General features: G+C 43.6%; 1 protein-coding gene and 1 pseudogene across 1 annotated transcript in view; one reads left to right on the top strand and one right to left on the bottom strand.

Moving 5' to 3' along the window:
• The window catches only part of BAIAP2L2 (BAR/IMD domain containing adaptor protein 2 like 2), a 216787-nt gene that overhangs the window by 163012 nt on the left and 38071 nt on the right, over positions 1-15704 (bottom strand). The gene's annotated exons all lie outside the window — the stretch shown is intronic.
• Positions 9816-9934, top strand: LOC134960675 (5S ribosomal RNA; annotated as a pseudogene).

Here is a 15704-nt window from a genome sequence, read left to right as displayed (position 1 = left end):
ATAAAGAGTCTCTGGCCGAGATTATGATTTAAAAAGAGTAAACACAGTTGTTTGACAATAAATGGCTTCACCCAACCACTAACCATGAGTGAAAGAAAAGTTTGTGAGTTATCATTCATATTCTCTGACAAATGGCCAGAAAATCACAAATTCTGCTAGGGTATGTAAACTTATGAGCACAACTGTATATATATATATATATATATATATATATATACATACACACATATATATATATATATATATATATATATATATATATACACACAGTACCAGTCAAAAGTTTGGACACACCCTCTCATTCAATGGTTTTTATTTATTTTAATTATTTTCTACATTGTAGATTAATACTGAAGACATCAAAACTATGAAAGAACACATACGGATTTATGTTGTAAACAAAAAAGTGTTAAACAAATCAAAATATGTTTTATATTTTAGATTCCTCAAAGTAGCCCCCTCATGAAGCTGATTGAAAGAATGCTAAGAGTGCCAATCAGCTTCACGAGGTAGTCTCGTGGAATGGTTTCCCAACAGTATTGAAGGTGAGGTCCAACTCATCCCAAACCATCTCAGTTGGGTTTAGGTTGGGTGATTGTGGAGGCCAGGCCATCTGACGCAGCACTCCATCAATTTCCTTCTTGGTCAAGTAGCCCTTACATAGCCTGGAGAAGTCCAAGAGTAATCTCTGCTGCAGAGGATAAGTTCATTAGAGATACCAGCCTCAGAAACCGCTACTTAACAGCAGCTCAGATTAGAGCCCACATAAATTCTTCACAGAGTTCAAGTAGCAGACAAATCTCAACATCAACTGTCCAGTGGAGACTGCGTGAATCAGGCCTTCATGGTCGAATTGCTGCGAAGAAGCCACTACTGAGGAGGATGAACAACAAGAAGCAGAGAATTGTTTGGGCCAAGAAACACAAGGAATGGACATTAGACCAGTGGAAATCAATACTTTGGTCTGATTAGTCCAAATTTAAGATTTTTGGTTCCAACCGCGTGTCTTTGTGAGACGCAGAGAAGGTGAGCGGATGGTTTCTGCATGTGTGTTTCCACTGTGAAGCATGGAGGAGGAGGTGTGATGGTGTGGGGGTGCTTTGCTGGTGACACTGTTGGTGATTTATTCAAAATTCTAGGCACACTTAACCAGCATGGCTATCACAGCATTCTGCAGCGCCATGTCATCCCATCTGGTTTGCGCTTACTGGGACTATCATTTGTTTTTCAACAAGACAATGACCCCAAACACACCTCCAGGCTATGTAAGGGCTACTTGACCAAGAAGGAAAGTGATGGAGTGCTGCTTCAGATGACCTGGCCTTCACAATCACCCAACCTAAACCCAATTGAGATGGTTTGGGATGAGTTAGACCGCACAGTGAAGGAAACACAGCCAACAAATGCTCAGCACCTCTGGGAACACATTCAATACTATTGGAAAACCATTCCAGGAGACTACCTCATGAAGCTGATTGGAACTCTTGGCATTCTCTCAATCAGCTTCATGAGGGGGTACATTCGGGAATCTAACATATAAAACATATTTTGATTTGTTTAACACTTTTTTGTTTACAACATAAATCCATATGTTTTCTTTCATAGTCTTCAGTATTAATCTAAAATGTAGAAAATAATTAAAATAAATAAAAACCATTGGATGAGAAGGTGTGTCCAAACTTTTGACTCGTACTGTATATATATATATATATATATATATATATATATAAGATTTCCAGAGTGCTCCATTATTTAGAAATATAGCGGGACATACTAAACGTACTAATCAGTGATAAAAGTGAAGAAGTGAGCTAGTGAATGGCAACCAATCAGCTGCTCTGTATACTTTTATAGTATGTAAATTATAGGTGTTACGTCAATGCTGATTGGTTGTCATGGGCAACTTCTCCAATAGCTCACTTCTCCACTTTTATCACTGCTTCGTACATCCCCCATAGTAGTAGCAAAATGGTAGCAGTTCTAGAAATAGTAGTGGCAGCACTGTACCTAGTGAGTCACTGTTACTGCTGGCAACGGCGTCCGGCGGCACCACACCACTAGTGATCAGACTCAAAATAAATTAGATCTCCCAGCAGCCCTTGTTGCCAGGAGTTCCCAGTGGTACTATTTGAGTCTACCCCCTGGAATGGGTGGCATCGCCGGGCAGTGTCCCCTCCCTGACCTGCACCCCTGGCAAGTGCTAACCTGGCCAATGGGTAGATATACCCTGGAGCTATATTTGTAGATGAAGAATATATAGTGTTGTCTGCAGAGATGGCGCTACCTGCTCAGCGTGGTCTGCAATGCAGGGAAGCGCCAGCCTGGAAAGGCGCTCTTCCTGCTGCTTGCTGCGCCTGGCAAGGCTGAGTACCGGGCTGAATGACAAAGCTGAAGGCAGGCAGAGCTAAGGGGGCCAGGCAGTGTTCTGTTAGGTTACAGGAAGTATGTGTCTGACATGGGGGCCCCGCTGGTGTATGATCGCGGCTGCATGCAACCTGTTTCTCACTCACAGAAGATATCTGCCTGTGATAAGAAGCAGTCGGGTCTGGGATCATCAGTGCCAGTGGCCCCTTCTGCCAGCATTTTATCATTAGAGCTTTATTTTAGCTACAGACATGCACATGTGTGCCCCCTCCCCCACTCTCCACTTAAATCTCCAGTCCCAGCAGCTCAACTTCCTCTCATCTTCACTCCTCTATGTATTGCCTTGCCCCCATGTCTCCTGCAGCTCCTCTGTTCTCCCCCCGCTTCCACTTAGGGATGGCCATCGGTGGGTTAGCCATCGATGGTACCAGTGATGGATAACCTTGTTGGTGTAAAATCATCTGGAAGGCATCCATCGATGGTTTCATCCCTACATTGCTGTTTAATGAAATGTGGGCCAATCAGAGCCCAGGGGCATGGCTTCATGGGTGCCAGGGGGTGGGGCTAAGCACAGTGCCCTGACATTTTGAGGAAGAAAAAAAAATGCAGCAGTACTGAACCATCTATGGCAGGAAACCATCTGGTTCTCCCCCATCAATGGTAAAAGTATTCTACATCGGCCATAGACCATCAATGATTTTGATGATCGATGGCCATCCCTACTTCCACTAGCTGACCTAGACAAGGGTCTCAGAAGTTCCTCTGCTGTGCCTCTGCTCCCACCCTCTCCACGTGTGCCTCTTTCCCTATATCCCCAGCTGTGCCTCTGCTCCTACCCACCCCATGTGTGCCTCTTTCCCTATATCCCCAGCTGTGCCTCTGCTCCTACCCACCTCATGTGTGCCTCTTTCCCTATATCCCCAGCTGTGCCTCTGTTCCTACCCACCCCATGTGTACCTCTTTCCATATATCCCCATGTGTGCCTCTGCCCCTTTCCCCAACTGTACCTCTGCTTCCTCCTCATGTGTGCCAACGCCTCCCCTCCCCCTCCATGGCTGGCGGCTGCCATCAGAAGAGGCACAGATGCAAGACCGTGTACAGTGCTGCATCATTTGTCTGAGGCATGTCAAGTAAGCTTAATTTTCTATTATTTATAATTTTATATTTCTATTTTTGTGAAAGTCCCGCTATGCCCCCAGGGCAACTTGCGCTATGTGCGAGGCACTGTTGACCCCTGCCTAGTTACGGCCTTGATAGAGGCCCTGCCTAGTTACAGCCCTGATAAATATATATATATATCTATTAGGGGCGTAACTAGGCAGGGGCCAATGAGGGGGGTGGGGGTTAGGATCAGGCTGTGGGAAAGGAAGGTAAAGGAGGTTAGGAGTAGTTTACTTACTAAATAGGTGTCGGGATACTGAGCGTGGAGATGCTGCTGTCGACCCTGATACAATCCACTCTGGCCAGTGGTGATCTTAATGCCTGCCTGTGTCTCAGAACTGGGATACACTAAGGAATATATCTACATGCGCTGTATTGGGCCCTGACTTACAGTATAGTGGTGAAGAAGGTGAACTTGGCTTAGTATAATGCACATATAATGTGGGTGCCATTATCATAATAATAATAATAATATTATATGGCATTGGCTAATATTCATTGCGTATATGGGATACTATTGTATACCGTAACATGTATAAAGGGCACTACTGTGTGTTATAACATGTATAAGGGGTACTGCTGTGTGTCGTAATGTGACTAAGGGGTACTACTGTGTGGCATAATGTCTATAAGGTAGAGATGTGTAGGTTCCGATTTAGTCTGCTCTTAACTCCACAAATAATGTGAGTTTGGATTTTTCCAGATTTTTCTTATTGGCTATCCAAAACATGTGACATTGGGAGGCGATTTTGAGAGGCGGTTAAATATGAACCTGCACATCTCTAGTATAAGGGGTAATACTGTATGGTTTAATGTGTATAAGGGGTAATTCTGTGTGGCATAAAGTGAATAGCTGCTTTGCCGTGTGGCGTAACGTGTACTACTGTGTGACACCTGTGCGATGGAATGTGAATAAGGCTGTGCTATTGTGTGGTGTTATTTGAATTGGGAGTACTATTTGTGTATATACACACACACACACACACGTGTGTGTATATATATATATATATATATATATATAAAAAGGGGGGATGAGGGATATATAGCGACCACGGTGTCAGTGCAATAAGTATAAAATTGCCAATTCTATGCAATAAAAGGTATTTATTAATGTACAATTAAGCATAACAGAGACATTTAAAAACCAGAACTAGTATGGTTGAAAGACCAAAACTGCTGGAATATAAAACAAGGGAGAAAACGAAAGACTCCACAGCCTTCATAACTACCTTCAACCGGCATGAAAAATCCATCAGAGAATCATTTAGGAATCACTGGCGAATACTGCTCATGGATCCTATTCTTAAGGAAATCCTCCCTCCTCACCCAGAGATAGTTTTAAAAAAATCACGGAACCTGAAGGACATTTTAGCCCCAAGCATGCTGAGGAATGACCAAGACAATGATCACATCTGGCCAAAATGTGTGGGCTCCTATAAGTGCGGGCGATGCAATGTATGTAGATACCTACACCCTAACAGGAAAACCTTCACGGACATGGAGAAGAAAAAGGAATACAGAATTAAGGAATACATGAATTGCAACACTCAATCGGTCATATACCTCCTAGAATGTGACTGTGGTAAACAATATATTGGGAAGACAAAGAGGCCGTTAAAGCTAAGGATACAAGCACACGTGAGCAATATCAGGAACAAAATGGAGAACCACGCTGTCTCCCAACACTTTACCTCAACACATAACTCCAATCCAGAAGCTTTGACATTCAAAGCCATAGAACTGGTGAAATTGGGAGAAAGAGGAGGAGATCTCGCTAACAAACTGTCACGCAGAGAGATGTTTTGGATATTTCAATTACAGACACTACAGCCAAAAGGATTCAACGACAATTACGAGATCGCTCCTTTCTTGTAAAAACGGTACAAAAACTTCATTCATGTATTCCCAATTCCTTACCATATCATTCCCTTCCAAAATGCGGGATCCCTTTCCTCCCCCCCTCCCCCCCCCACCCCTATTCAAGAGTTGGTTCACAATCACTAATGTTCACCATTTAAATTAGTAAATTAGTGAATATGCAAAGGATAGAGTGTGAATTGTTAAGGCACAACGTCGTTACAGTCATACCACGCTGGAAATGCCCAAACACGTCTGATCTTGGAAGCCACTGAGGACTGTATTATAACATCGCGCCGCCGCGGGCGCATGCGCAGACGGCAGCGGAAGTGGGACGGAAGTGACGTCTCGCGTCTACCGTCACCGGAAGTGTGGCGGAAGTGCCGCAATTACAATGCCTAAGACAATTTTAAACCTTTTAACTACTTTTAAAATGTTGTGATTCACTCGTTTTTATTGTCATGTAGCTCCTAATGACCTGATATCTTTCAGACTGCCTTTTGTAGTAGATTGAACATATTTAATGTATAATTGTATCACATGACTCCCTGCAAAGCTGGGTCCCTCCCACCATGCTATAACTGCTATAAATAGACTTGTAGGTTCATTGTACCCTTACCCCTTGAAGAAGTCTCATCAGACGAAATGCGTTGGGAACCTTCACCTACCTCATTTAAGATAAGGAAAAAAACCTTAATACTTGCTTTTATTGTAGTTTTATATGATTCATTTAAGTGCTTTTAGATCAGTTGTGTTTTTATTGTTGTCCCATTTTTTAAATGTCTCTTTTATGCTTAATTGTACATTAATAAATACCTTTTATTGTATAGAATTGGCAATTTTATACTTATTGCACTGACACCGTGGTCACTATATATCTTTCATCCCCCCCTTTTTTTCATAAATTTTATTCAGGGAATCACCATCACTGTACGTATTTGAGGTATCCAGCTGACGCCCCAGTAGCAGCATAGGGGAGTGTCATTTTAGCTTACCAATATTCTTTATACAACATATCTGTTTTTATCACAAGTGGCGCAATATCAATCTCTGTTCCATAACTATTTCTGGTGGTAATTTTTTATTGCGGCCTGGTGGAGGGGTACACCCTACAAAATGTTGAGGAATACAGATCGCACTAGCAAAAGAAATGTTTGATGCCAAAAAATATTTAACGAAAGTCTTACTGTTAATGAACCAACCCAATCTGGTAATTTAGATGACTTATTTTGGGGTATTGAAAGACTTCTTACAAAAGAGGTCAAAACATGGTGGGATGTTAAAGGCCTAAAGCATTATATATCAATGGACAGAGTACCGAGGGGCCTTAGACTACTCAAACAACCCACGTTTGGCAACCAGGAGGGAACATTTATGGAAAAATGGGACAAAATATTGCACACCTGTTCTATAGACTTAATGAAACTCCTCATCGATTAAAAGAAAAAATCCCTCTCATCTCTAGAGACTGATATCAAACTGAAGGAGAGAGAACTTGAACCTTTCAAAGACAAGGAGGACTACAAAATTAACGAATCAGTATTGAACAAAAAAATGGAGCATATTGAGGCTGAGGTGATCAAAGGAAAAGAAAAAAAGTTCTTAAGGGACAAGAACGATTACGAACAAGGGAGAGTAAAAAACTGGAGCAGGTTCAACTCCAACAGGCAGTCGGACCGAAGGACAGACAGAGGAAGTTGGAAATCCGTCACTTCAAGGACCAACGCCATACAAAACAACAGCAAAAACACCCCTAATAGCAGTCTGAAAACATCCAACAGATTTTCCATCCTACAGAGACATGGCTCAAGCAGCGACCAGGATTTTTTATCCCAAAGAACAGGTGCAAGACCAAAGCACAGCATAAGAAATACGATGAAGGAAGACATACATCATGCATCGCCCCTCAAAAGAAGGTATACAGAAGAAGAGGATCCCGAGGAGGCAGGAGGGAGGGAATACAAAAAAAGAACAGTATAACAACTAATTCAAGCGAAAAGGGTATATTCAACCTTTCCCAACATGTTCTAACAGAACCAGAAGTATCCCTATTAGTTAAAGGACTTTCATTTGCACCCACAGAAGGCCTAAACAAATTTGACACATTCATAGATCTGAACAAATATGTAAGGAAATTAACGCTGAAAAGACACTTCCTAAAAAAAGAGGATGCAGTCATAGCGAATTACGAAAGCCGCTCTAAATCAGGCCTAAAACCAACCTCCAAGTTCTACCCTTTAGAGTCAAAGGGTAGTAATATAAGTATGTTCTACGAATTGGTGAAAAAGGACCTGTGTGACATAGACCAGGAGAAAATTAAAGAGAAGAATCTCAACAACAGAGAAAGTGAGGCCCTGAAAAATCTACAGAAAAATAAAGGGATAATCATAAAACAAGCAGACAAAGGGGGGGGGGGGCTGGTCATCATGGATCAGATAAAATAAATTGCAGAGGCAGAAAGACTGTTATCAGACGAAATGTCTTATAAAAAGCTTACTAAAGATCCGAAGGATGATTACATTTAAGAATTGAGAACACTTTTACTGCATGGTTTACGAACAGAAATTATCACTAAGGAAGAGTACCATGAGATCAGACCCCACTACCCCCATATTTTACTTCTTACCCAAAATTCACAAGAGCTTGGACGACCCGCCCGGAAGACCGATTGTGGCGGGTATAGACTCACTTACCTCTAATTTATCTGAATATGCTGATGTTTTTTTAAAACCTTATGTAAAGGATCTCCCATCATATCTCAAGGATACCACATCGGTATTGAGCCTTCTGAAGGATATTGAGTGGAAGGATTCATACATGTGGGTTACAATAGATGTACAATCACTCTACACATGTATTGAACATGAAAAGGGAGTAACAGCTTGCAAAGAGTTCTTGGATAAGGATGACACATTAACAACTAACCATAAGAATTTCATTTGCGACATCATGCATTTTATTCTTCAACATAATTATTTTAAATTCCTGGATCAGTTTTATCTGCAGCAGTACGGCACTGCGATGGGTACTATCTTCGCGCCCAGCTTTGCAAATCTTTTTATGTTGTTGGGAGAAAGCTTTTATATATGATCATCAGGATTTTAAAAGTCATTTAATTTTTTATCGGAGATATATTGACGATATTTTAATAATCTGGGATGGTGACATTGAAAATTTTAACCAATTTTTTAAACACATCTGTACCAACAAAATGAATCTTGCTTTTACATCCAATGTGAACAAAGAACACATCGTGTTTCTGGATTTGATTCTCACAGGGGAAAATGGAACAATTACCACGAAAAACTATATCAAACACATGGACACTAACAGTTATCTCCACTACAAGAGCAACCATCTGAAGAGTTGGAAGAATAACATCCCTTTTTCCCAATATAGCAGAATAAAAAGGAATTGCAGCAAACCAGAGGACTGTGAGGCACAGTTGGAACTGTACACTAGCAGATTCAAGCAAAAGGAATATCCTGACACCATCCTAAAAAAAGCCATCACCAGAACTAGTATGGTTGAAAGACCAAAACTGCTGGAATATAAAACAAGGGAGAAAACAAAAGACTCCACGGCCTTCATAACTACCTTCAAACGGCATGAAAAATCCATCAGAGAATCATTTAGGAATCACTGGCGAATACTGCTCATGGATCCTATTCTTAAGGAAATCCTCCCTCCTCACCCAGAGATAGTTTTAAAAAAAACACGGAACCTGAAGGACATTTTAGCCCCCAGCATGCTGAGGAATGACCAAGACAAAGATCACATCTGGCCCAAATGTGTGGGCTCCTATAAGTGCGGGCGATGCAATGTATGTAGATACCTACACTCTAACAGGAAAACCTTCACAGAAAAGGAATACAGAATTAAGGAATACATGAATTGCAACACTCAATCGGTCATATACCTCCTAGAATGTGACTGTGGTAAACAATATATTGGGAAGACAAAGAGGCCATTAAAGCTAAGCATACAGGAACACATGAGGAATATCAGGAACAAAGTGGAGAGCCACGCTGTCTCCCAACACTTTACCTCAACACATAAATCCAATCCAGAAGCCTTGACATTCAAAGCCATAGAACTGGTGAAATTGGGAGAAAGAGGAGGAGATCTCGCTAACAAACTGTCACGCAGAGAGATGTTTTGGATATTTCAATTACAGACACTACAGCCAAAAGGATTCAACGACAATTACGAGATCGTTCCTTTCTTGTAAAAACGGTACAAAAACTTCATTCATGTATTCCCAATTCCTTACCATATCATTCCCTTCCAAAATGCGGGATCCCTTTCCTACCCCCCCTCCCCCCCCCCAACCCCTATTCAAGAGTCGGTTCACAATCACTAATGTTCACGATTTAAATTAGTAAATTAGTGAATATGCAAAGGATGGAGTATGAATCGTTAAGGCACAACATCGTTACAGTCATACCACGCTGGAAATGCCCAAACACGTCTGATCTTGGAAGCTAAGCAGCGTTGGGCCTGATCAGTACCAGTAGGGGAGACCATCTGGGAAGATCAGGTACTGTATGGTACGGTAATTAATAGTGGCCTGAGGAAGGTACACACTATATCTACCCTGAACATTGAGTAAAAATATCACAAGTCATATAAACACTAATATATACTGCACTTGTATATTTACCACCCATATCACTGATGCATAGGCATGTGCACCGGACATTTTTCGGGTTTTGTGTTTTGGTTTTGGGTTCGGTTCCGCCGCCGTGTTTTGGGTTCGAACGCGTTTTGGCAAAACCTCACCGAATTTTTTTTGTCGGATTCGGGTGTGTTTTGGATTCGGGTATTTTTTTCAAAAAACCCTAAAAAAACAGCTTAAATCATTGAATTTGGGGGTCATTTTGATCCCATAGTATTATTAACCTCAATAACCATAATTTACACTCATTTTGAGGCGCAATGAGGTAGCTGTGTGAGTAAGCTAAGCGACCCTAGTGGCCGACACAAACACCTGGCCCATCTAGGAGTGGCACTGCAGTGTCACGCAGGATGGCCCTTCCAAAAAATACTCCCCAAACAGCACATGACGCAAAGAAAAAAAGAGGCGCAAGGAGGTAGCTGTGTGAGTAAGCTAAGCGACCCTAGTGGCCGACACAAACACCTGGCCCATCTAGGAGTGGCACTGCAGTGTCACGCAGGATGGCCCTTCCAAAAAATACTCCCCTCCCCAAACAGCACATGACGCAAAGAAAAAAAGAGGCGCAATGAGGTAGCTGTGTGAGTAAGCTAAGCGACCCTAGTGGCCGACACAAACACCTGGCCCATCTAGGAGTGGCACTGCAGTGTCACGCAGGATGGCCCTTTCAAAAAATACTCCCCTCCCCAAACAGCACATGACGCAAAGATAAAAAGAGGCGCAATGGGTAGCTGTGTGAGTAAGCTAAGCGACCCTAGTGGCCGACACAAACACCTGGCCCATCTAGGAGTGGCACTGCAGTGTCACGCAGGATGGCCCTTCCAAAAAATACTCCCCAAACAGCACATGACCCAAATAAAAATGAAAGAAAAAAGAGGTGCAAGATGGAATTGTCCTTGGGCCCTCCCACCCACCCTTATGTTGTATAAACAGGACATGCACACTTTAACGAACCCATCGTTTCAGTGACAGGGTCTGCCACACGACTGTGACTGAAATGACTGGTTGGTTTGGGCCCCCACCAAAAAAGAAGCAATCAATCTCTCCTTGCACAAACTGGCTCTACGGAAGCAAGATGTCCACCTCATCATCATCGTCCGATTCATCACCCCTTTCACTGTGTACATCCCCCTCCTCACAGATTATTAATTTGTCCCCACTGGAATCCACCATCTCAGATCCCCGTGTACTTTCTGGAGGCAATTGCTGCTGGTGAATATCTCCATGGAGGAATTGATTATAATTCATTTTAATGAACATCATCTTCTCCACAATTTCTGGAAGTAACCTCGTACGCCGATTGCTGACAAGGTGAGCGGCGGCACTAAACACTCTTTCGGAGTACACACTGGAGGGAGGGCAACTTAGGTAGAATAAAGCCAGTTTGTGCAAGGGCCTCCAAATTGCCTCTTTTTCCTGCCAGTATACGTACGGACTGTCTGACGTGCCTACTTGGATGCGGTCACTCATATAATCCTCCACCATTCTTTCAATGGTGAGAGAATCATATGCAGTGACAGTAGACGACATGTCAGTAATCGTTGACAGGTCCTTCAGTCCGGACCAGATGTCAGCATCAGCAGTCGCTCCAAACTGCCCTGCATCACCGCCAGCGGGTGGGCTCGGAATTCGTAGCCTTTTCCTCGCACCCCCAGTTGCGGGAGAATGTGAAGGAGGAGATGTTGACAGGTCGCGTTCCGCTTGACTTGACAATTTTCTCACCAGCAGTTCTTTGAACCCCTGCAGACTTGTGTCTGCCGGAAAGAGAGATCCAACGTAGGTTTTAAATCTAGGATCGAGCACGGTGGCCAAAATGTAGTGCTCTGATTTCAACAGATTGACCACACGTGAATCCTGGTTAAGCGAATGAAGGGCTCCATCCACAAGTCCCACATGCCTAGCGGAATCGCTCTGTTTTAGCTCCTCCTTCAATGCCTCCAGCTTCTTCTGCAAAAGCCTGATGAGGGGAATGACCTGACTCAGGCTGGCAGTGTCTGAACTGACTTCACGTGTGGCAAGTTCAAAGGGCAGCAGAACCTTGCACAACGTTGAAATCATTCTCCACTGCGCTTGAGACAGGTGCATTCCACCTCCTTTGCCTATATCGTGGCCAGATGTACAGGCTTGAATGGCCTTTTGCTGCTCCTCCATCCTCTGAAGCATATAGAGGGTTGAATTCCACCTCGTTACCACCTCTTGCTTCAGATGACGGCAGGGCAGGTTCAGGTTTTTTTGGTGGTGCTCCAGTCTTCTGTACGCGGTGCCTGTATGCCGAAAGTGGCCCGCAATTCTTCTGGCCACCGACAGCATCTCTTGCACGCCCCTGTCGTTTTTTGAATAATTCTGCACCACCAAATTCAAGGTATGTGCAAAACATGGGACGTGCTGGAATTTGCCCAGATGTAATGCACGCACAATATTGCTGGCGTTGTCCGATGCCACAAATCCCCAGGAGAGTCCAATTGGGGTAAGCCATTCTGCGATGATCTTCCTCAGTTGCCGTAAGAGGTTGTCAGCTGTGTGCGTATTCTGGAAAGCGGTGATACAAAGCGTAGCCTGCCTAGGAACGAGTTGGCGTTTGCGAGATGCTGCTACTGGTGCCGCCGCTGCTGTTCTTGCAGCGGGAGGCAATACATCTACCCAGTGGGCTGTCACAGTCATGTAGTCCTGAGTCTGCCCTGCTCCACTTGTCCACATGTCCGTGGTTAAGTGGACATTGGGTACAACTGCATTTTTTAGGACACTGGTGAGTCTTTTTCTGACGTCCGTGTACATTCTCGGTATCGCCTGCCTAGAGAAGTGGAACCTAGATGGCCTCAGTTATCCGCTTTGCAACAGGATGACTGCTGTGATATTTCATCTTCCTCGCAAAGGACTGTTGGACAGTCAATTGCTTACTGGAAGTAGTACAAGTGGTCTTCCGACTTCCCCTCTGGAATGACGATCGACTCCCAGCAGCAACAACAGCAGCGCCAGCAGCAGTAGTAGGCGTTACACTCAAGGATGCATCGGAGGAATCACAGGCAGGAGAGGACTCATCAGACTTGCCAGTGACATGGCCTGCAGGACTATTGGCTTTCCTGGGTAAGGAGGAAATTGACACTGAGGGAGTTGGTGGTGTGGTTTGCGCGAGCTTGGTTACAAGAGGAAGGGATTTACTGGTCAGTGGACTGCTTCCGCTGTCGCCCAAAGTTTTTGAACTTGTCACTGACTTATTTTGAATGCGCTGCAGGTGACGTATAAGGGAGGATGTTCCGAGGTGGTTAACGTCCTTACCCCTACTTATTACAGCTTGACAAAGGCAACACACGGCTTGACACCTGTTGTCCGCATTTCTGTTGAAATACTTCCACACTGAAGAGCTGATTTTTTTGGTATTTTCACCAGGCATGTCAATGGCCATATTCCTCCCACGGACAACAGGTGTCTCCCCGGGTGCCTGACTTAAACAAACCACCTCACCATCAGAATCCTCCTTGTCAATTTCCTCCACAGCCCAAGCAACACCCATATCCTCATCCTGGTGTACTTGAACACTGACATCTTCAATTTCACTATCAGGAACTGGACTGCGGGTGCTCCTTTCAACACTTGCAGGGGGCGTGCAAATGGTGGAAGGCGCAAGCTCTTCCCGTCCAGTGTTGGGAAGGTCAGGCATCGCAACCGACACAGTTGGACTCTTCTTTGGGATTTGTGATTTCGAAGAACGCACAGTTCTTTGCTGTGCTTTTGCCGCAAGTCTTTTCTTTTTTCTAGCGAGAGGATGAGTGCTTCCATCCTCATGTGAAGCTGAACCACTAGCCATGAACATAGGCCAGGGCCTCAGCCGTTCCTTGCCACTCCGTGTCGTAAATGGCATATTGGCAAGTTTACGCTTCTCCTCAGACGCTTTTAATTTTGATTTTTGGGTCATTTTTTTACTGATCTTTTGTGTTTTGGATTTTACATGCTCTGTACTATGACATTGGGCATCGGCCTTGGCAGACAACGTTGATGGCATTTCATCGTCTCGGCCATGACTAGTGGCAGCAGCTTCAGCACGAGGTGGAAGTGGATCTTGATCTTTCCCTATTTTTTTAACCTCCACATTTTTGTTCTCCATATTTTGCGCACAACTAAAAGCCACCACAGGTATACAATGTAGATGGGTGGATAGTATACTATTATTACTTATACTTATGGACGACGAGTGACGACACAGAGGTAGGTACAGCCGTGGCCTACCGTACTGCTGCTTATATATATATAATATACTGTATAACGGACCTGGTGGACACTGTCAGCAGACTGCTAAACTAGTATGAAGAAAGAAAAAACACCACAGGTATACAATGTAGATGGATGGATAGTATAGTATTATATTACTTATGGACGACGAGTGCACTGACGACACAGAGGTAGGTACAGCCGTGGCCTACCGTACTGCTGCTTATATAATATACTGTATAACGGACCTGGTGGACACTGTCAGCAGACTGCTAAACTAGTATGAAGAAAAAAAAAAAAAAATACCACAGGTATACAATGTAGATGGGTGGATAGTATACTATTATTATTTATACTTATGGACGACGAGTGACGACACAGAGGTAGGTATAGCCGTGGCCTACCGTACTGCTGCTTATATAATATACTGTATAACGGACCTGGTGGACACTGTCAGCAGACTGCTAATCTAGTATGAAGAAAGAAAAAACACCACAGGTATACAATGTAGATGGATGGATAGTATAGTATTACTTATACTTATGGACGACGATTGACGACACAGAGGTAGGTACAGCCGTGGCCTACCGTACTGCTGCTTATATATATATAATATACTGTATAACAGACCTGGTGGACACTGTCAGCACACTGCTAAACTAGTATGAAGAAAGAAAAAACACCACAGGTATACAATGTAGATGGATGGATAGTATAGTATTATATTACTTATGGACGACGAGTGCACTGACGACACAGAGGTAGGTACAGCCGTGGCCTACCGTACTGCTGCTTATATATATATATAATATACTGTATAACGGACCTGGTGGACACTGTCAGCAGACTGCTAAACTAGTATGAAGAAAGAAAAAAAAAACACCACAGGTATACAATGTAGATGGATGGATAGTATAGTGTTATATTACTTATGGACGACGAGTGCACTGACGACACAGAGGTAGGTACAGCCGTGGCCTACCGTACTGCTGCTTATATATATATAATATACTGTATAACGGACCTGGTGGACACTGTCAGCAGACTGCTAAACAAACTAGTATGAAGAAAAAAAAAAATACACAGGAGTGTTTTTCAGGCAGACAAATGTATACTGGACTGGTGGTCACTGTCAGCAAAACTGTGCACTGTACTCCTGCTATAACTGCTCCCCAGTCCCCACAATTAGGCAGTGTGAGCAGTGCACTCAGCACAGATATATCATGCAGCAGTGCAGCACACTGAGTGAGCACAGATATGGTGGTCGCAGCGTTTTTTTCAGGCAGAGAAACAAAGGATTAAACTCACTGGTGGTATAATCAAAACCCTGCACTGTACTCCCTAACAGCTGCTCCCCGTCCCCAATCCTCCCCACAATTATAACAATGTCACTCTTAGTCTTTTCTATTACGGAGAGGACGCCAGCCACGTCCTCTCCCTA

This window comes from Pseudophryne corroboree, chromosome 9 (assembly GCF_028390025.1).
Source record: "Pseudophryne corroboree isolate aPseCor3 chromosome 9, aPseCor3.hap2, whole genome shotgun sequence".
Lineage (NCBI taxonomy): Eukaryota > Metazoa > Chordata > Amphibia > Anura > Myobatrachidae > Pseudophryne > Pseudophryne corroboree.
This window is presented reverse-complemented; position numbering and strand designations above follow the sequence as displayed.